We start from the raw sequence: 22,977 nt of genomic DNA on the forward strand, positions 1-22,977 counted from the left end.
CTGGCTCCGCCCCCGGCTCCGGCCCGGGCCTCAGCTCGCCCCCTGGGCCGCCCCCGTTTCCTCCCCGGCTCCGGCTCCGCCCCCGGCTCCGGCCGGGGCCCTGGCTCGCCCCGCCCCCGGGCCCGCCCTCTCCCCCCCCCCCCCGGAGCCTGGCGCGCTGGAGGCGGAGGTGGGGTTCTCTGAGCGCGCCGGGGGCCGGCCTGCCGGGGTGGCGCCGTGGGGATGCCGAGGTATAACCTGGCATAGGACAGGGCGCTGACCTTAGGAGTGACGGGAAGACCTGTGATCTCACAGGGGTCTGGCAGCTCTGCGGGGACCTTAGCTCATTTGCTCGAGGGGCATCTTTTCTTGTGGTGTTAGGTCCCCGCATCTCCCCCTTCCGCCCTCCCAACCCCCGCCCGGCATTACTCACAGTAAGGGAGCACTAGTGGCCTGGGGTGAGCTAACATCCTGAGAATTTTCCTGCTCTGTTTTCTAGAGCTTCAGAGCCACCAGGAGCTCTAGACAAAATTGTTGGGGGATGATACGGCTACCGATGACCTGAGAATTGGCCTAAGAATTGTGGATTTGGGGGTCCACAGGGTGAGCTGAGATTGTCCATACTGTGACATTTCTGAGTGGCTTCCTTTTTTTTAATGTTTATTTATTTACTTCGAGGGGGGAGGAGCAGAGAGGGAGGGAGAGAACCCCAAAATGGCTCCATCCCACAACCATGGCATCATGACTTGAACCAAAATCAAGAGTCCTGCCACTCAACCCACTGAGCCACCCAGGCACCCCTCATTTTTGTAAGTTAGGGTAAAATTCGCATAGCATTACATTAACCTTTTTAAAGTGTACAATTGCGGGGGGGGGGGGCGCCTGGGTGGCTCAGTTGGTTAAGCCTCTGACTCTTGATCTGGCTCAGGTCATGATTTCATGGTGGGATCCAATCCCAACTACCACTCCATGCTCAGCATGAGATTCTCTCTCTCTCTGCCCCTCTCCCCTAGCTTATGCACTCTCTCAAATAGAACAATAATAATAATAAAATAAAAATAAAGAAGTTTAAAGTGTACAATGGCATTTAGTACATTCACAGTGTTGTGAAATCCCAGCCACCTCCTAGTTCCAAAATCTTTCCATCACTCCCAAAACCTCCCGCTTGTTATTTAGTTTCTTCTGATCCCCCCTCCCCCAGTCTCTGGCAACCACCAAGCTACTTTTATCTCCGTGGATTTATCTATGGATTTATTTACCTATTTTGACATTTCGAAAAATTGAATCATACGGTATGTGACCTTTTGGGTCTGGCCTCTTTCGTTAGCATAATGTTTTCAAGATTCATCCACGTTGTGGTATCTATTTGCCTTCATTCCTTTTTACGGCTAAACAATATTCTAGTGTGTGTATGTGCCAGTATTTGTTTATCCATCCATTCGGTAATGGACATCTGGGCTGTTTCCTCCTTTTGGTTATGGTCAGTCGTGCTACTGTAAACGTGTGTACATATATTGGAGTACCTTTTTCAGTTATTTTGGGTACATACCTAGGAGTTGAATTTCTGGATCATATGGAAATTCTATGTGTAACTTTTTTTTGTGGGGCTTGAACTCATGACCCTGAGATCAAGACCTGAGATGACATCAAGAGTCGGATGCTTAACCAACCTCTATGTTTAACTTTTTGAGGAACCACCAAACTGTTTTCTGCAGAGGATGAACCATTTTACATTCCCACCAGCAATCAATAGAGTGTTCCGGTTTCTCCATACCATCCAATGCTGTTATCTTTTTATTTAGACAATAATAGAGTAATAATTATCATCATCATCATTATTATTGCCTTCCTAGTGCATATGAAGGGGTACCTCATTCTGGTACCACCGTTAATTAATGGTGGTGACCGTCTTTCGTGTACTTGTTGGGAGAAACATCTAATAGAAAACATCTAATAGAAACGTCTATTCAAGTCCTTTGCCCATTTTTAAATTGGGTTATCTTTTTGTTGTGGAGCAGTATGAGTTCTTTCCCTATCTGGATACCAGCTCCCTATCAGATAAACAGTTTGCAAATATTTTCTCCCATTCCTCGGGTTGTCTTTTCTGACTTTCTGATAGTGTCCCTTACTGCACAAATGCCTTTAGTTTTTATTAAGTCCAGGGGATCGATGTTTTTCTTTCCTTGCTTGTGCAGTGTGATGTCTAACAGTCTGTCATCAAACCCAAAGTCATGAACTTTTATCTCTATATTTTCTTCTAAGAGTTTTATAAGAGCACTTGTATTTCGGTGATTGATCCATTTTGATTTAATTCTTGTATTATGGTGTGAGCCCTGGGACCAGCTTTATTCTTTTGCATATGGATATCCAGTTGTCCAGTACCCTTTGTTAAAGAGACTGTCCTTCATAATTGCCAATAAAAACCCCAGACCCCAAGTGGAGACTAGACTCGTGCTCTTTTCCTTCATGACTCTCCAGGATTCTCCATCAGTCTCTCTCTCTCTCTCTCTCTCTCTCTCTCTCTCTCTCTCTCTCTCCATATATACATTAAAACCTTGGATTATGAGTAACTTGTTCCACAAGTGTTCCACAAGACCAGTAAACATCTCTCAGAAATTTCAACTTGATAAATGAGCGATACCTGGCAATATGAGTAGTATGTGACGCTGAATGTCACATGATCACAACTGAGCCAATGGTTCTTGAAATTTGCTTTGATATACAAGTGATTTCGATGACAAGCATGTTTCTGGAATGAATTATGCTTGTAAACCAAGGTTTTACTATGTATATATTTTTTTCAATAAACTCTGCTTTCATCTCAAATAAATAAATACAGATACTGCCCTTTCGCCAATAAATGGCCTTGGCCCCCTTGCCAGAAATCAATTAGCTATAGACAAATAGGAGAAACCAAATATTTTTAAAAGTCTGCTTCAATGCAAGCTAACCCAAGATGGAAATGGGGTGGACCAGCATGTTGACAGACAAAATAATCTACAAATAATGATCCTTGATACATTAGGGAAATGAATTACAATGAACAAAATTATAAAATAATAAGTTCTTTAAAAGGGAAGGGCACTTAAGGATCACGACAAACTCCAACTCTAACTAACATATGAGTGCCCGCTGTAGAATCCTTAAGGAAGGACTACCCAGCCTGGTTTGTTGCTGTTTCGAGAGCATTCAGTGTTGTACTATAGTGAGAGGTTGAATTTCAGCCCCTAACTTGGAAAATAAAGAGTAGAGTTTGGTAGAGTTTGAGGATTTGTATCAATTCTTCTTTAAGGGTGTCATAGAATTCACCCTGAGAAGAATCTGATCTTGCCTTTGGGGAGATTTTTGATCCATGATTCAATCTCATTTTGGGTTTGTTTGTTTGTTTGTTTGTTTGTTTGTTTTTAAATAGGCTTGCTCCAATTTCCTCTTTCTTCCTGAGTCATTTTCGGTTAGTTGTGTGTTTCTAGGAATTTGTTCCTGTCTTCTAAGTCGTCTAATTTGTTGGTGCACAAGTGTTCATAGGATTCTCTGATAATCCTTTTTCCTTCTGCAAGTGTTACAGTATTGTCCCCACTTTCATTCCTGACTTTAATTATTTGCATCTTCTTTTTTCTCTTAGTTTACCTAAGGGTTTGTCAGTGTTGTTGAGCTTTTCAAATTTTTCATTTCAACTGTTGTATTGAAATGTTTCAGTTTCAACTCCACAGTATTTTATTTGGTTCCTTTTAATGATTTCTAGCTCTTTGTTGATATCTTCTGTTGGTATATATTTTGATTGTTCTCTGGCTTCCTTTAGTCTTCTGTCCAAAGTTTCCTTTGGCTCTTTCAGCATATTTAAGACAATTCATTTAAAGTCTTGTTCTTGGCAAGTCCAATATCTGGGCTTCTTCAGGTATGGTTTCTGTCCATGTCTTTTTCCTCTGAACGAGTCATGCTTTTTCTTTGTTTGCTTTGTAACTCTTTGTTGAAAATCGCAAATCTTGAGTACTATAACTAAAGAAATTAGATTCTGTTCCTCCTTTGGAAGGTTTGCTGTTATTTCTGATTAGGGGTTACAGTCATCCATTTGTTTAGTGACATTTCCAGACTATTTTTTGGAGACTGTATTCCTTATCATGTGTGGTCACTGAAGTCTGTTCCGTTATCTCATCAGTCAACCACTGACCAAACACAGATTTCTTTAAACACCTGGAGCCAAAAAACAAGACCAAAAACAAACAAACAACAAAACAAAACAACCCCCCCCCCACAACTAAAAGAAAACTCTCTTGGTCTTTTCAGATTGCCTCTGAGCTGGACATTTTTGCTCACTTAGCCAGGACACCTGCCACTCTGCCTTAGCCTTTACTTCCTGCTTGCATGGGGCCCAGAGATCAACGAAAGGTGAAAGCCTAGGGTCCTCTCAGGTATCTTCTGAGCATGTGTCTGGCCCTCAGCATATGCTTTACACTCTGGGCTCCCTGGTATATGAAGTAGCCCTTCAGAGACCTTGCTTCCCCAGTGTTTTCGTCCTCAGTCTCCTTTTCCCCAGCCTTTCTGGTTTCTCGGCTGCCTACCCCCTCTGCCCTCACTTGCCCCAGACAGCTATGGGTAGTATATGTCTTTAAATGTTTTCAACAGATGCCCACCTGGGGAGCTGCTCCAGCCAGGCGATGAAGCAAAGGTCAGATCCTTCAGAGACCTGCCGGCCTGGTCAAAATGCACAACCACACTTTTAAAACAAAGTCCATATCAGGGCCCCAGGGATTCAGGCTACTGTCGTCTGGGCTTTTGCTGGGCTGGGGAATGGGAGACGGTAGGCAGGTAAGCAAAAAATGCTGCAACATTTTCTTACTGAATTTAGAGGCTTCTTTCTTCATTAATCATTCCCCTGCTTGCTCTAGGGTTTTTTTTTTTTTTTTTAATTAGATTCCAACGTTCCGAAAAAAGCTGATTCTATCAGTGTTTGCCAGCTTAATGGTTGCTTAAATGGAGGGACTGATGCTTGGGGCATCTTTATTGTCATTTTCCATGACGTCTTCCTGGGTGCCTCACTTTTAGCACTGGTCACTGTCGATTGCAATTTTCTCCTTGACACTGTGCTCTCCGTATTTCCCTCCAGTCTTGTGGACTTCCCTTCCTCTGCCCATCCTCATTTCCAGGCCTCCGGGCGGGGATGGGAGGGTGGTTCTGTCCAAATGGGGACACTCTCATTGGGGAATCCAACCACTCCCAGAGCTGCCACCTCTGTGTTGAGGAAACCCAGCACTGAGTCTCCAGTTTAGTCCTTAGAGCCCCAGACATGTGGACAACTGCCCACAGGCCACTGTAGTGAAGCCATGTAAATAAGTTCTGCCTCAGAGGATGGAAGAAGAAGGGGCATGTCCTCACTCTCATTCTTCTTGCCATCTAGAGTACGGAGGTGGTAGCCAGAGCTCAGGCCGCCATCTTGGACTGTGATGCCCACGAGGATGGAGAAGCACAGAATGGAAGGAGCTCTAGCCACTGTGGAGGCATTAGCCTACCTCCTTTGTCTCAGGGGTGGAAAAACAACCCTTATCTTCTTTAGGTCATTATTTTTTGTTTTGTTTTGTTTTTTTCTTGTTTTTTTTTTTTAAGTGTATTTATTTGAGAGAGACAGAGGCAGCGTGAGTGGGGGAGGGGCAGAGAGAGAGAGGGAGAGGGAGAGAATCCCAAGCAAGCTCTGCACTGCCATCGCAGAGCCCGGCGCGGGGCTCGAACTCACAAAACTGTGAGACCATGACCGGAGCCCAAACCAAGAGTTAGACACTTAACCGACTGAGCCATCCAGGTGCCCCTAGGTCATTGTTGTTTGGGGATTCCCTCACATGCAGCTGAACGGTGCTTGCATAATTCAGCAGACCTTTCCAGCCCCATTCCCCATGCCACCAGCTCCCCTCAACTGCCCTTGTAAAGCATTCACTGCAAGCTAGTACAAGGGCCCGCTCACTTGTCTCTCCCGCTCTCCGAGAACATCTCCAGACCTGGGACTGGTTCTTTCTTGGATTCTTGCCATGAGATCAGCTTCTTTAAGGCAAGAAAGGGAGGGATTGGGAATGATCGCTGGCTGGGTGCCAACTGTGTGCGCTGTACATTTTATTTTTCTTAATTGTTGGAGTGGCCCTGTGAGGGGCAGCGCAGGACTCTTGCTCTCGGGGAAACGGAGGTTCACAGACGCAAAGCTGCTTCTCAGATGCGCATAGATGAAGAGCGATAGCACTAAGTGTGGAACTCGGGTCTGCCTGGCCTGACACAGGCCTCTCTCCACCGCTAGAAGTTTCTGTGTCAGCGCACCAGCCAAGTGACCCTTGACGAATTAATTCCCTCCGTGGTTCTCCTTTAAGGTCATCACTGTCAGCTGCTTTTCACATGCTGGTTTGAGAGGGATCAAGAAATGCCTTCCCAAACCTGCTGTCCTTTGGGAAGGCAGGGCTTCTGCCTCCGGCTTTGGTGTTCAGGACGTTGTATGTTCTTTAATTTTTTATTTTTTAAAAAATGTGTATTTTATTTAGTTTGAGAGAGAGAGAGAGAGAGCACACAAGCAGGGGAGGGGGCAGAGAGAGAGGGAAAGAGAGAATCCCAAGCAGCCTCCCTGCCATCAGCGCAGAGCCTGATGCGGGGATTGATCCCACCAACCAGGAGATCACGACCTGAGCTTAAATGGAGAGTCAGACACCTAACCAACTGAGCCACCAGGGCGCCCCTGTGTATCCTTTTAACACTGGGAGACCATGAGGGATAGTAGAAACCACATGAGCTTGAGAACCAGGTGCACTTGGGTTTAAAACCCATCTGTCCCACTTATAACTGCATGACCCAGGGCGGGAAGGGCATAATGTTATCTGCGGAAGACGGTGGAGAGGATTAAAAGGGAAATAGGGTGGGGCGCCTGGGTGGCGCAGTCACAGTCGGTTAAGCCTCTGACTTCGGCTCAGGTCCTGATCTCACCGTTCATGAGTTTGAGCCCCACGTGGGGCTCTGTGCTGACAGCTCGGAGCCTAGAGCCTGCTTCAGATCTGTGTCTCCCTCTCTCTCTGCCCCTCCCCCACTCACGCTCTGTCTCTCTCTCTCTCTCTCTCTCTCAAAAATAAACGTTAAAAAAAAAAAAAAAGAAATAGGGTAACAGTGGCCAGAGCACAAGTGACTTGTAGCAAATCTGACCTGGCCCCCTGCCTCTACCTCTCTCTCTCCTCTTTTTGGGGTGGGGGTTTGATTTTGTTTACGTTGAAATTGAAAGGACATTGAAATGACACCCTGTATTACTGTTCACAAATATGCTTTATCACTCACTTCTGGGGTGCCATACTTTTCCGCCCGTTGAGCAGGACCGGCGGTGTGCCCCTGACCAATGTCAACGGGAGCGCTACATGCTACATCCGGGCAGAAACGCTAACTCGCTGGCTATGTTTCATCCTGTTCTCTCGTCCTTCCACCAGGAAATCAGCTGTGTTCCAGATGGAAGTTGTTCTACTGGGCTGGGTCCATGGCTCACATATGAAGTCCACGTCCTTCGAGCAATAAATACACCTGCGTTGTTGTATGCCCCTGAGACCCGGAGCCATTTGTCACGCCCACGTAGCCTAGCCTGACCTGATCCGTGCCTTTGACGTTTAGCGTCTCCCGGTTCCATGCGATACTTTTCTTTGTAAACTTTTCTATGCATTTATGGGTTTTGTGGTGGGTAATTTAAATATAAGCGGTTATTTTTCTTGTTATAAAAATTGCACCCGTCGCAGAAAACATTTTTCCGTCTTTTTCTTGTATTTCTTTTGCAATGTTCTTCTCTTTTTCTTTTAGAGACAGAGAGCAGGGAAGAGGGGCAGAGGGAGAGAGAGAGAGAATCGAGCAGGCTCCACGCTTAACATGAAACCCGACTCGGGGTTCAATCCCATGACCCTGGGCTCGTGACCTGAGCTGAAACCAAGAGTAGGATGTTCAACTGCCTGAGCCACCCAGGCACCCCGCCATTTGCTTTCATTGAGAATCTGGTAGACGTTTGTAAAGCTGGAAGCCTTGTTGGCCCCCAGGTCCATCCTTCCTGCCCGGACATGTGCTCTGTGGCTCAGAGTGATAGATGAGGTCTCCAATGAGGTCTTCGGGGCACCTCACACAGCAAGGGGAGCATTCAGGTTGTGAGACATCTCCAGATAGTTGCATGACTAATGTGACCTTCTCCAGTCCGAAGTCTATAGAGTTACTTAACAGCAAGCGGAAAGAACTTCATCACTCAGCACTCCGCTCCCCAGCGAATACCTACTTAGCCGTGTACTTTCGAGGAGATGAGACCAGGTCACCAGTCTTCTTTCTTTCCCTGGGCGCGTCCCTCCAGAATCAGAGGAGGAGTGCGTCACAGGCCAGCAGCTTTGTTTCTTTCTTCCCCACTTTCCATGGCAGCTCTTTGCATTGTATTTGGTGTGTGTGGTGTGGTTTTTGTTTGTTTGGTTTGGTTTTTTGGGGGTTTTTTGTTTGTTTGTTTGTTTTGGACTCTTCAGGGGATCTCTGGGCATGATAATGACCGAGTAGAACGGACAACAGTGATAAACCCTAGACAAAATATTTTAGAAATGTATCATGTTACATTACTGAAGAGCAACTAGAAGGAGGCAGAAGCCGGAGGTATTTGACGGAAGGGAACTGCACTATGGGATCCCGTGTTCTGTGTTTTTCCCCTGGAGGCATCACCAGTCCCTGACAGCCCCCGGTGACTAAAAGTCAGGCAGAAAGGCAGACTCAGCCACATTCAGCCTTCTCCTAAAGGTACAGTCAGGTACGAGACACTGGAGGGAGGAGCCACGAGGAGTGAGCCCCCCAAATCCCCGTGGAAATTCCCTTCAAATCCGCGGTTGCCCCCCAAACTGATAAAGGACAATTTCATGACGATGAAAGAGACAGTTCATCAGGAAGACATCACCATCCTAACTGTGTGTTTTTTTAAGTTTATTTATTTATTTTGAAAGAGAGAGAGAGTACGCGTGCAGGGGAGGGGCAGAGAGAAAGAGAGAGAGAGAGAGAGAATCCTAAGCAGGCTCTGCACGGATAGGGCCGAGCCTGACATGGGGCTCGAACCCATGAACCGTGAGATCAAGACCCGAGCAGGAATCAAGAGCGGGGCGCTTGACAGACTGAGCGACCCAGGTGCCCCCAACCGTGTATTTTCCTGGCACCAGAGTTTCCAAGCACTTGAAAGAAAACCCGAGAAGTAAAGGGAGAAATAGGAAACACGAGGATGGCTGGAGAGCTTACCAGACCTCCCTCAAGAACTGATGGGATGGACCCCCCTCCCCCGCCCCCGAGCACACAGAGCAGCAACGATAAAGGTTTAAACAACGCACACCGCTCCTGTGTGTGTGTCCTTTGCTCGCCCATACCACCCTCACGGCTCTTGTGACACCACCTAGGTGGGAGACTTCCCCACACCAAACGATTCTGGGCAACACCAGCTGCGTGTCCCACACTTCAAGTCAGTTCTGACGCTGCCTACCCAGAGATCGCGTCGGGCCCCACAGGTCCCAAGCCCTTCGCTCCGTCCCCCGACCCTGTCCCCCACTTCAGAGGCCAATCACCGGCAGTAGGTCCCCGGGTGACCCACAACTTCCGCTCGACTTGGCTATAAATAGAAGGTTCCCATGATCTCCCTCCCTTTGGATTTCCTTATTTGTCAGAACAGCTCGCAGAGTTCAGGGAAACACGTTCACCAGTTTATGAAAAGATTAGATAAAGGGGTACAGATGAACAGGCAGATGATGAGATACATAGAGCGAGGCCCGGACGGTCCCAGACGCAGGATCTTCTGTCCCCGTGAGGCTGGGGTGAGTCGCCCTCCCAGAAAGTGGATGGGCTCGCCAACCTCAAAGCTCTATTGGGATTTTTTTTACGGAGGCTTCACCATGGGGGCACGCCCAACTATGAATTCCATTTTCAGCCCCTGTCCTCATTCTCCAGAGAAGGGAGAGGGGCTAGAAACGGAGCCAATGGCCCATCACGCCTCCGTGGTGAAGACTGGCAAAACCCCGCAAGTATGGGGTGAGGAGAGCTTCCGGGTTGGCGAACACGTGGAGGTGTGGAGGGAGCGCCCATATCCCCTACCTTGCACATCTTTTCCGTCTGGTTGTTCATCTGCGTTCTTGACCACACCCTTCTGTCAGAAACCGGTCAACAGGAAGTAACCCGCTTTCCTGAGTTCTGTGAGCCGCTCCAAGAAATCGGCTGAACCCCACGAGGGGGTTGTAGGGAGCTCCCATCTATAGCTGGTCAGCCCCAAGCCCGGCGCTTGGAGGAGGACTGGGGTTTTCTTTAAAGCCACCTAAAGGCATACTCAGGTTCCAGGGATCGGGACCCGGTATCTGCGGGGCCCATTGTTCAGTCCACCACGGGCCAACCCCCAGCCCTCAAAGCTTCACGTCCGTCCCATGTGCAACACGCTCACCCCATCCTAATAATCACCAGCCCCCCCCCAACTCTCAACCCATGGCAGCGCCTACTCTAGCCCCAAATCTTGTGTAAATATCATCCGTTCAAAAGTGATCATCACGTAGATCATCTTTTCTTTTAACTTTTCTTTTTAAGTTTGTTTATTTGTTTTTGAGAGAGAGAGAGGGAGTGCTAGCAGGGCAGGGTAAGAGAGCGAGGGAGAAAGAATCCCAGCCTCGCTCCTCGCTGTCAGTGCAGAGCCCAAAGCAGGGCTCGAACCCATGAACCGTGAGCCCATGACCTGAGCCGCAACTGAGTCGGACACTTCACTGGCTGAGCCCCCCAGGCGCCCCTCATCACGTATATCGTCTTCATCAGGTAGGGGCGAGGCTCCAGGGGACGGTCCATCCGGTCCGTCCGGGAACAAAGTTCCTCTCCATCTGTGGACGGGTGAAACTAGAAAACGAGTTATCTGTTGCCAAAACACAGCGGTGGGACAGACACAGGATGAGAGGCGTAGACATTCCTGTTCCGAACGGGAGAGGTGGGAAGGAAGAAGGGAGTCACCAGTGCCAGGAGATGTTGAAATCCAACGGGGCAAACTCCGTTAGGTCGTAAGGCCCAGGAAGGATCCTTTGTGGCTCGAGACACCACCCACCCACTCCGGGCCGTCTTCCTTTTTCTCGAAGGGGAGCATGCTGGCAGCTGAGAAGATTTACCAGCCTGCTTCCTGCCTGTAGAATTTGGGGAGTCTGATAGCCTCCTTGCACTCCATTCTCTGTCCCTTTGAGCCTGGGCTGGCAGGCTTCGGCTGGTGTAGCATTCTCGGAGGCCCCGTGCACGTCCCCAGGGTGCGCGCCATTGGACGAGGGGTTCCCCCCAGAGCTTCCCTGAGTTCTCCTGCCTCTGTTCTTGGCCCCTGCTCCAGCGGCTGACTGGATCATGAGTCACATCTCTCTCCAACACCAGCAAGTAGCTGTGCAGCCACACCCATGGCCTCCCCTCCAGGCTCCGCTTTCTGGGCAACGAGCAAATCTCCTAATTTTCGCATGTTTTGTAGTCTAGGTGGCTTGAGAGTTTCCCAAATCATCAAGCCTTGGCTCTTTTTTTTTTTTCTTTTTTTTAACCTTATTTATTTTTGAGAGAGAGAGACAAAAGAGTGAGAGGGGGAAGGGCACAGAGAGAGAGAGAGACAGAGAGAGAAAGAGAATGTCAAGCAGGCTCCACGCCGGCAGCACAGAGCCCGATGCAGGGCTCAAATTCACAACCCATGAGATCACGACCTGAGCCGAAACCCAGAGTCGGACGCTCAACCGACTGAGCCTCCCAGGTGCCCCAACTTTTTTTTTTTTAAGTTTATTTATTTAAACAATCTCTACCCCCAACGTGGGGCTCGAACTCACGACCCCAAGACCAAGAGTCACGTGCTCTACTGAGTGAGCCGGCCAGACAAGCCAAGCCTTGGCTCTTTTTTATCTCGAGAGTTCTTCCACCCCTGTCTCTGTTACCTCTTGAATTTTACTAAAAGCAGCACTTTTTACACATATTATCTATTACAGATGCTGAATTGCCAATTTAAAAACCTTCCCACAAACACGACCCCACGGCCAGATGGCTTCCTCGGTAAGTTCCATCCGACATTTAAGGAAAAAATACGAAGGCCAATCTTACGCAAACCCTTTCGGAAAACAGAGGAGGAAGGAGTAGTTTCTGATGCCAGCGACAATCCTGAAACCAAAGAAAGTTACAAATCAAGGTCCCTCAAGAACATGGATACATACGTCTATAACAAAATAGTAACAGACTGAATCCGCAATGTATAAAAAAAAGTAACACTCTATTCTAAATGGGATTCATCCTATGGGCGCAAGGTTGTTATCATTTGGGAAAATCAATCGTAATTCACCATATGAATGGAATAAAGCAGAAAAACCATACGACCACCTCAGTAAATGCGGAAAAAGCATTTGAATAATTCAACACTCATTCATAATGAAAGTCTCACAAAACCAGGAATGCAAGACAACTTCCTCATTCTGATCAACACTATCTATGAAAAACCTATAGCTAATATACAGAAAGGAGAAATACTGAATGTTTTCCCTTAAGACTGGGGTAAACGGGCAGGAATGTCTGTTCTCAATCCTGTTCAGCCTTATGCTGGACCTCCCAATGATTGCAAACAGGCAAAGAAAAATAAATAAAAGGCATCACGATTAGAAAGGAAGGAGAAAGGGGCACCTGGGTGGCTCAGTCAGTTGAGTGTCTCACTTTGGCTCCGGTCACGATTTCTCGGTCCTTGAGTTCGAGCCCCGCGTCGGGCTCTGTGCTGACAGCTCGGAGCCTGGAGCCTGTTTCCGATTCTGTGTCTCCCTCTCTCTGACCCTCCCCCATTCATGCTCTGTCTCTCCCTGTCTCAAAAATAAATAAAACGTTAAAAAAAAAAACTAAATATATAAAAATTTTTTTTGAAAAAGAAAAGAAAGGGGGCGCCTGGGTGGCTCGGTCGGTTAAGCGTCCGACTTCGGCTCAGGTCACCATCTCACAGTCCGTGAGTTTGAGCCCCGCGTCGGGCTCTGTGCTGACGGCTCAGAGCCTGGAGCCTTCTTCGGATTCTGTGTCTCCCCCTCTCTCTGAACCTCCCCCGTTCATGCTCTGTCTCTCTCTGTCTCAAAAATAAATAAACATTAAAAAAAATTTTTTTTAAATAAAAAGAAAAGAAAGGAAGGAGAAAAATTGTATTTACATCTGACATAACCATCTATAAGGCATTTACAAAATAACCACTAGAACTACTAAATAAGTTTAGTAAAATCATAGCATACAAAGCCAACATACAAAATTAAGTGTATTTCTATATACTTACAGCAAGCAACTAAAAATGAAAAAATTGAAATCCCCCCTTTTTTAAAAAAATTTTTTTTCTTAATGTGTATTTATTTTTGAGACAGAGAGAGACAGAGCATGAACGGGGGAGAAGCAGAGAGCGAGGGAGACACAGAATCGGAAGCAGGCTCCAGGCTCCGAGCCATCAGCCCAGAGCCCGACATGGGGCTCGAACTCACGGGCCGTGAGATTGTGGCCTGAGCTGAAGTAGGACGCTTAACCGACTGAGCCACCCAGGCGCCCCATACCCCACTCCCCTTTTTTTAAAGTAGGCTCCACACCCAGGGCAGAACCCAACATGGGGCCTGAACTCAGGACCCTTAGATCAAGACCTGAGCTGAGATCAAGAGTCAGATGCTTAACCAACCCAATCACCCAGGCACCCCTAAAATCCTTTTTTTTCATATTTATTTATTTATTTATTTATTTATTTATTTATTTTTGAGAGACAGAGAGACAGAGACAGAAAGAGACAGAGAATCCCCAAGCAGTCTCCGTGCCATCTGCACAGAGCCTGACGTGGGACTCAAACTCACATACCGTGAGATCACGTCCTAGCCGAAACCAAGAGTCAGACACAACGGACTGAGCCACCCAGGCTCCCCTAAAATCCCGTTTTAATAGTATCCGAAACAAGAAAAAAAAATACTTCAGAAAAAAATGTATCAAAATACAAGCAAGAACTCTACCATGTAAACCACATGACAATCAGGAGAAAATTCAAGAAAACCTAAATACACGGAGAAATGTATCACGCTTATGGACTGGAAGATGTCGATTCTCTCCACATCGATGTATAAATTCAATGTCATACCAACCACAGTCTCAATTAAATTAAATTTTTTTGGTAGAAACCGATAGGTTGATCGAAAAATCGCACCAGAAATGTAAAGAACCTAGAGTAGCCAAAACAATCTTGAAATAGAACCAGAGGACTCACAGAACCTGATTTCAAGACTCCCGTAAAGCTACAGTAACCAAGACAGGATGGTGTTGGCATATAGGCAAATGGATCGATGGAACAGAATAGGGTCCACTCCTAGATAGTCAATTAATTTTTGACGAAGATGCCAAGGCAATTCAATAGGGGAAGGAAAGTCTTTTCAACAAACAGTGCTGGAACTAAACTCGTTCCCTATCTCTAACACCAGAAAGCTTCTGGGAAATTTTTTTTAATTAATTAATTAATTAATTAATTATTTTTAATGTTGATTCATTTTTGAGAGATGGAGGCAGACCACGAGCAGGGGGAGGGGCAGAGAGAGAGGGAAACACAGAATCTGAAGCAGCTCCAGGCTCCGAGCTGTCAGCACAGAGCCCGACGCAGGGCTCGAACCCACAGACTGCGGGATCATGACCTGAGCTGAAGTCAGATGCCCCACCGACTGAGCCACTCAGGTGCCCCCTTGTAAGAAAAATTTAAATCATTGTTTTCATCACCTTGGAAAAGAGAATGTTTTCTCTGAGCGGACACACACACACACACACACAAACATTAAACATAAAATTAAAAGCTGATTAAATTGGACATTTTTGAAATTCAACATCTCTGCTTATTGAAAAGTTAGATTGTTGGAAAAATATTTACAATACACATGTTTGACAAAAGACCTATATCCAGAATATATAAAGAACTCCTAGAAACAAATAACAAAGAAACAAACGATTTGAGCAGATACCTAACCAAAGAAGATATGTAAATGGCTAATAAGGGACACGGAAATATCTTCAACATCGGTAGTCGCCAGGGGCACACAAGGACATACCATTTGTCCCCCTCAAGGACGACTCAAAAAAGAGTGACAAGGGCAGATGTGGTGAGGATGTCAAGCAACTGGAATGCTCGTACTGGTAGGAGAGTAAAACGAAAACCTGGAAAGTGCACGCATCCATCTGTCCCATGACCCAGTACTTCTATTCCTAAATATTTATCCCAGAGAAGTAAAACATACCGTCCAGAAAAGCTCTTGAACAAGAATATTTGTAGCAGTTTTACTCATAATTGCCCAAAACCGAAACCCGGCTTTGAAATCTATCAACAGAATGGGTACATCAATTGCTGTGGAATAAAATAATGCAGTGAGGGGCACCGGCTGGTTCAGTGGGTGGAACGAGGGTGACTCTTGATCTCAGGTCGTGAGTTTGAGCCCCACACTGGGTGTAGAGATTACTTAAAAAAACTAAAATCGAAAAATGATAATAATAGTGATACATGTGCCACAACACGAATAAATCTCAAAAATATAGTGAAAGGAGCCAGACACAAAAGACTACGTATTGTACAATCCCATTTCTGTAAAGTTTAGGAATGGGTAAAAACTATAGACAAATCAGACTAGTGATTTCCTGTGGGGGGGGTGAAGGTTAACTGAATGGGGCATTCAGGAATTTTCTGCGCATTAGACTTGCATTTTCTTTTCTTTTCTTTCTTTAAATGTTTATTTATTTTTGAGAAAGAGAGAGAGACAGACAGAGCGCAAGCAAGGGAGGGGGCAGAGAGAGGGGGAGACACAGAATCCGAAGCAGGCTCCAGGCTCTGAGCTGTCAGCACAGAGCCTGACGCTGGGCTCAAAACCGCGAGATCATGACTTGAGCAGAAGTCAGACGCTTAACCGACTGAGCCACCCAGGCGCCCCTAGAATTGCATTTTGTGAGAGCAGTGATTACACGGGTCTACACACTCACCCAGATTCACCGAGCCGTATAGTTAATAGCCGTGCATTTCACTGTGTGTAAAATTTAATATATGTATTATATATGAAGACATATAATATATATTTACAAGTGTTGTGAGCACTCCAACATCTGAAAAAAAAATGCTACTTAAATTTTTTTTTCAACATTTTTATTTATTTTTGGGACAGACAGAGACAGAGCATGAACGGGGGAGGGGCAGAGAGAGAGGGAGACACAGAATCGGAAACAGGCTCCAGGCTCCGAGCCATCAGCCCAGAGCTCGACGCGGGGCTTGAACTCACGGACTGCGAGATCGTGACCTGGCTGAAGTCGGACGCTTAACCGACTGCGCCACCCAGGTGCCCCAATAAATGCTACTTAAAGTGCAAATCGAGGGATACCTGGGTGGCCCATGTGGTTGAGCATCCGACTCTTGATCTTGGCTCAGGCCATGCTGACAGCATGGAGTCCGTTTGGGATTCTCTCTCTCCCTCTCTCTCTCTCTCTCTCTGTTCCTCTCCACCCGCACCCCTGGTATCTAAGTAAATATATATATATATATACATATATATATATATATATATTTTTTTAAGGTGCAGATCGAAAGCCAAGTAAAATACATTTCACTGGGGTTTTTTGCCCTCCCCTTTTCTTGGCCATTGTATACACGCGATACCTTACATTAAAATAAATAATGAAGATATTAAAATGTTTTATGTTGTCTTTCTTTTGGTATTTTCTTCTGTGCAACCTAAGCTTAAAGAGCCTTTGCCCGGGTGCCTGGGTGGCTCAGTCGGTTAAGCATCCAACTCTCGATTTCAGCTCAGCTCATGATCTCACCCTTTGGTCCAGGAGTTCGAGCCCCGCACTGGGCTCTGTGCTGACAGGGCAGAGCCTGCTTGGGATTCTCTCTCTCTCTCTCTCTCTCTCTCTCTCTCTCTCTGCCCCTCCCTCACTCATGCTTTCTCTCTCAAAATAAATAAAAACTTAAAAAAACAAACAAACAAAAATTCTTTGCCCAGATAGAAATTAAAAAAAAAAATATGTGATTTTCTTTTTATTTCAATTTCACCTGTTTGGAGGGAGAATGCCTGACTCCAGCAGGAGCGAGACCAGGGCTTTCTTCCCACAGGAAGTCCCCTCCGCCTGGCCCCTTGCTTCTAGGTATGTGTTGCTTCTGGCCAAGAGGAGAAGCAGCAGCTGCTCACGGGAGAGCTTGAGAGCATCAGCCTCTCCACGAAGGGGCGCTTGTCCCTTCCCGCACTTGACCATCTTTCTCGAAATGGCCTCATTTTCTCCTCAATGCAGCTTGAAATTCGCCTGTTTCCGTGAAACGAACACAAAAGCACAGTCCTGGAAATGCTCAAAGGAAGACAAAACTGAAATTGTTACCTGGGGTGGGGGGGGGGGAGAAGCCTCTAAATGGAATATAAGCATCTTGCGATACATGTGGACCCCGGGGGATGTGACTGTCGCCTGCCGGGCTCTGGTCTGTGGCATCAGCCGCGGGGAGCTGACTTAAGGGTTATTTCAGGCTCGGCGGCACCTATACTTCATCCCCCAGCTAAAGAGCAACCGGTCTTGGCATAAGTTGAAAGGAACACTGGTGTGTCCCAGAGCCTTCTCCGAAGCCAGGTCTACACGGCAGCCACTGTCAGCAACAACTTGTTCAAACTCAAGCGGCAGCCAAGCAATGACTGATGATCTTCCCCAGATCTTCACGGAGCTCTGTCTGCGGGTGTTTGAAGCCGCGAGCCACAATTATTTGGGGTTGGTGAGAGCAAACCGTGAGAAGATAAAGCTGTTTGAAAACTCGTCCACAGCTCATAGCCGAAGTACTGTTAGCCTCTCCATATAATCACTGGGAAGACAGCTGCGTGGACGCCTTGCTTCGAATACGTTTTGGATTTCTCCTGTTAAAGATGCCTGCGGAGTCGGCATATGATCCACGAGGGGGACGTGGTCAGCTAGGTTTTCTTCCTGCACATCAGTTAGCTGTGAATAGCTTTTGGGTGTTTCCAAAAACTCCACCCACCCCTGAAAGATCAAAGATTTGCCACCAGTGAAGACGCTAAAAGAATGTGCTGGAATCACTGTCTCGAAAAGTTACCTGCATCCCCGTGTTTGTTGCAGTATTATTTATATAGTCAGGGCAGGGCAATGACCTAAGTGTCCATCGAAAGATGAATAGATACATCTATTCATTTGGGCGGTGGGCCAACTGGGTGAAGGGGGTCAAAAGGCACAAACTTCCAGTTGTAAGAAGGGTAAGTCCTGGGGGTGTAACGCAGGGCACAGTAACTGCGGTCAACAATACCCTGTTACATATTTGAAAGCTCCTAAGGGAGTAGATTTGGAACGATCTCATCACCAGAAAAAACTTAAAACCGAGCCGGGTGATGGGTGTTATGTGAGCCTCTTGTGGAATCCTACCACGATATATGCGTGTATCACATCATTATGTTGTACACCTAAAACCAATGCGATCTGCGTGTCAATTATCTCTCTTCTTAAAGGAGGACTGTGCTGCACAATCCTGAATGTTTGCCAGCGGAGCGTCTGACGGACACCAGGTGGTTGGAAGCTTTCCCCGCGGACGTTATTCCCAAGGGACCTGTCTCGTTTGGACACATCTCAGGCCTGCTGGGCTTGTCCCAATTCCCCGGCACCCCGACACGGAATATCCTTCCGGGTTTTGTCTTTGGGACCGTGCAAAGCACCGAGCCCTGGCCCTGAACCTCACTCAGATTGGCCCGCTGCTCACAGGGAAAAGCAAATCTGAAACCTGCTTCTGACAGGTTTCCTGCATTCTTTTTCTTTTTTTTTTTTCAACGTTTATTTATTTTTGGGACAGAGAGAGACAGAGCATGAACGGGGGAGGGGCAGAGAGAGAGGGAGACACAGAATCGGAAACAGGCTCCAGGCTCTAAGCTATCAGCCCAGAGCCGGACGCGGGGCTCGAACTCACGGAGCGCGAGATCGTGACCTGGCTGAAGTCGGACGCTTAGCCGACTGCGCCACCCAGGCGCCCCACCTGCATTCTTTTTCTAAGTGTTTCATCCTCTCTAGCTCCCACTTAACGGTTTCAAGGATTGGGGGGGGCGGGCATCGCAAAGGCTCTTGGGGGGAAGGAACGGACCAGCTTTCCTCATCTGTCCCTCCAGTGCAACTTTCCAACCTGAAAAAGGGCCGCTTCCCTTCCCTGGTGACCTTGGCGCAGAGACTCGCAGGCTTCCCAGGAGGGGCGGAGTTCCTTTTCCGGGCCACGCCCCTCTCCCTCTGGGCTTTCCGCTCCCCGCCCCCAATCAGTTTCCTAGGAGGAAAGGTCCCAAGGCCCCAATGTGTTTATCCCTCTGCTTCCTGCCTGCCTGCCTGCCTGCCTGGAGATCTTCGTCTTTGCCAGCTTCGCATTCTGTTCCGGGCACTTTTTATTTTGAATTATTTTTTGTTAATATAAAATGGGCTTCAGAATATATCCAAAAAACACGAACTTCTACTTATGACATTTTTTAAACACGCAAGATTCGAAGGTTCCTGAATGACAATCTCTTTTCTAGCCCACCCCTCCCTCCCTGCCTTTTAAAATTTTTCATTTTTATTTTTAATTGTGGTAATGTAATACGAAATGTACCATCCTAGCCACTTTTAAGGGTACAGTTCAGTAATGTTAAGGCCATTTATATTGTGTGCAACCGCACCCATCATTCACCTCCAGAACTTTGGTTTTTAAGTTCCTAACCTTAGGGGAACTTGGGCGGCTCAGTCAGTTGAGCGGCCGACTCTTGACTTTGGCTCAAGTCATGATCCCAGGGTCGTGGGATCGAGCCCCTTGTCGGGCTCTGAGCTGAGCATGGAGTCTGCTGGAGATTTCTTGTCTCTCCACCTGCCCCTCTCACCTCTGTCTAAAAATAAAATAAAAATAGGGACACCTGGGTGGCTCAGTCAGTTAAGCGACTGACTCTTGGTTTCAGCTCAGGTCATGATCTCACAGTTTTGTGAGTTCGAGCCCCACATTGGGCTCTGTGCTGATGGCGTGGAGCCTGCTTGGGATTCTCTCTCTCTCTCTCTCTCTCTCTCTCTCCCCCCCTTCCCTTCCCCCACTCATGCTGTCTCTGTCTCTCTGAAAAATAAAATAAACTTAAGATAAATAAATAAAATTAAAATAAATTCCTAAACTTATTTTTGAGAGCAGTTTTAGGTTCACAGCAAAATTGATCAGGGAGTAGAGAGGGAAAGTTCCCATATGCCCCAGTCCCTCCCCCCCCAACACAACCTCCCCCACTATTGACGTCCCAGACCACAGTGGTGCCATTTGTTATAATCAGACCTACGTTGACCCATGACTATCACCCAAAGTTCTTCAGACTTTTTTCCTCTTGGGAAACTGAAACCCCACATCCATTAAGCAATAACCCCCACACCCCTCTCCGCCAGCACCCTCCACCCCCCAACAACCCCCATTCTACTTTCTTCTCTATGAAGTTGACCACTGGTGTGACCACTCGTGGAAATGGAATCACACAGTATTTGCCCTTTTGCGTCTGGTTTATCTCACTCGGCATAAGATCTTCAGGGCTCATCCCTGCTGTGGCAGGTGTCAGGATCGCCTTCCTTTTCACGACTGAAACGATATTCCGCCACATGGATGGACCACACTTAGTTCATCCGCATCAGGCACTTGGGTTGCTTCTACCCGGCGGCCACTGTGAATAAAGCTGCTATGAACATGGGTGCACACATTTCTCTTTGAGACCCTGTTAAGAGCGGAATTGCTGGATCACATGGTAATTCTGTGTTTAATATTTTTCAGGAGCCGCCTTATTGTTTGCCACAGCGGCTGCTCCATTTTAGGCCTCCGCCAACAGTGCACACAGGTAGCAATTCCTCTGTCTCTCTCTCTCTCTCTCTTTCATTCTGTCTTTCATAGCAGCCTTCGTCACCTGTGTGAGGTGGCATGCCCTTTTGCTTTGTAAGCTTTTGTTAAAAGCCCAGTGTCTTTCGGTCAAAATGGGGTTTCTTTCGAATCCTGACTAGACACTCTGCTGTTCATCTGTATATTTTCTTTCTCAAAATGTGCTTCCCTGCTCCAATTGAAGTGTAACTGAGTTGGTATCTTCAGCTGGGGACGGGGGGGGGGGGGGTAACTTAGCCAGCAGAGACATCTGTCCCCACAGACGGAGCCCGGAGCGGTGCAGCCGAACTTCCCGGCTTGGAAGGCCTCCTCCTGTTTCGCTGTCCCCCAGGGTCTGTGCCAAAGCTCTGGGCGCCCCCCAGGAGAAGAGCCTTCGTAGACGGACGGCGCTTAGGTGTTTTGACAGGCTGTTAGGTGTGAGAATCTAGTGGTAGCCGCTTTAATCCCCCTGAGAAATAATGAGAACAGCTTAAAACCCGGTGATAATGGGAGGTTCTCGGTAGTAAAAGAGCGTGCGTCATAGCAACACATTCTAGAATCACGTGGAAGTTACTAAAGGCAGGTAGCACAGTTGAAGGAGGTGGCGTTTCCAGGGCGGGCCTGCCTGGGTTCCTGCCCCTTGAGCAGGGTAGGGAGACAGCTCCTCTCCCACTAGAGGGCGACAGACTCCTTTGTCCAGATCCCTCTTGGGCAACCCAGGGAGGCCTCTTCTCAGGCTTGGGCTGGGCCTCTGGGCTCTATTTTTAGGCCCTTCATGATGGCCTTGGGTGTTCGGGCCCCAGACCCCCGAGTCAGGAAACACGAATTCTCTGTCTCTCTCTCTCTCTCTCTCTCTCTCTCTCTCTCTCTCGGGACCTTGGCCCTGAGCCTCTCAGGGGAAGTCGGCCACGGGGGTGAGAAAACAGACCGCCCTCCCCAGACCACTCAACCTCCCCGAATTGTAAGCTCCCAAAACGGAGGTAAAGTTCCGAAGGAAAAGAAAAATGGCGCGGTCCAAAGGAAAGTGCTTTCACGGACCCTGCCTACCTCTGTGAAACTTCCTAAAAGTTGAAGGTGGTGTGAGAGGCACAGGAAGCCGGCTCCTCTGCTCCCTTGCTTGATTGTGTGGCCTCCTGGTGGCACTTGGACCACATAAACTTTCAGAGCCACCAGTTAAAAGAGCAGTTGCCCAGGCCCCACCCTTGGTGGTTCCAACTCAGTAGACACAGGGTGTGGCCCAAGAATCTGCTTTCTCGGCAAACACCTCAGTTGGTTCTCAGGCAGGATCATCCTTTGAGAAAACTTTCCACTTGGCTGTGGGGCCACTGGACTTAGTCTGAAGAGTCCAAATGTGAATTCTGGACTCGGAGAGGCACAGCCCCGTGCGGTTATTTCAACACATTTTAGTATTTCCATTAGAGACCGCTTCTCCCCAGCAGGCCCCATCCCGGGCCCCGAAATGTGGTGCCTCCCAGAAGCCCCCACCTCAATTCGGAATTGAACAGCATTCCGTCAGAGGCCGAGCCGCCCTTCACGACCGGATGGGTTGTCAACGGGGGGGGGGGGGGGTGTCTGTCTTGGTGGGTCTAGACGCCATCCTTCGCCATCAGGATGCAGACAGCTGCCAGATGAGATCTAATCCCCTCGTGAGACGTCAGGAGGTTCTACGCGCTGGTTATTTACAGCATCTAAGCACATACGAGGGGTTTGATGGCTCCTACCAGGTGTTCATGATGTTGAGTGCAGTCAGGAGATGGCACAGGGCGGAGGAATGGGGGTGTTCCAGCGAGACTCGAGGTGAAGGGAAAGGGGGGTGAAACTGGTTAATCCGGGCAGAGCAACCAGCACTGGCAGACTCGGGTTCGAGAAAGAACCGTGGAGGGCAGGACGTGAACTGAGGAGGTGGGCCGCGGCAGAGGCACGGGCACCTAGCGCATGTGCAAGGGCCCGAATCCCTGGGGAAGAGGCCTCCCCGGCTGCCCCCAGCCCGTGACTGAGTGCCTGGGGGGTGGGGGTGGGGGGTGATACGGGGACGAGATGGGCTCAGTCCCAGGACCAGGAGGGCAGCTTTGCTGAGCCTTCCTGGGACCGCGCAGCAGCGTAGGACACGTGTCCCCTCCCTTCTCGCCCCC

General features: G+C 48.0%; 2 long non-coding RNA genes across 2 annotated transcripts in view; both read left to right on the forward strand.

Moving 5' to 3' along the window:
• Positions 1-22,654, forward strand: part of LOC121015145 (uncharacterized) — a 29,378-nt gene extending 6,724 nt beyond the window's left edge. The window contains exons 2-4 of the long non-coding RNA XR_005783658.1: positions 9,468-9,474; positions 21,232-21,241; positions 22,643-22,654. This is a non-coding gene — a long non-coding RNA (uncharacterized LOC121015145). The remainder of the gene's footprint in view (positions 1-9,467; positions 9,475-21,231; positions 21,242-22,642) is intronic.
• On the forward strand, positions 225-5,529 carry LOC121015144 (uncharacterized). The gene is made up of 4 exons (XR_005783657.1): positions 225-582; positions 4,264-4,365; positions 4,603-4,785; positions 5,375-5,529. It is a non-coding gene; the product is annotated as an uncharacterized LOC121015144 (long non-coding RNA).
• Positions 22,655-22,977: the final 323 nt, after the last annotated feature.

Source organism: Herpailurus yagouaroundi, unplaced genomic scaffold (assembly GCF_014898765.1).
Source record: "Herpailurus yagouaroundi ecotype Mexico unplaced genomic scaffold, PumYag 205, whole genome shotgun sequence".
NCBI lineage: Eukaryota > Metazoa > Chordata > Mammalia > Carnivora > Felidae > Herpailurus > Herpailurus yagouaroundi.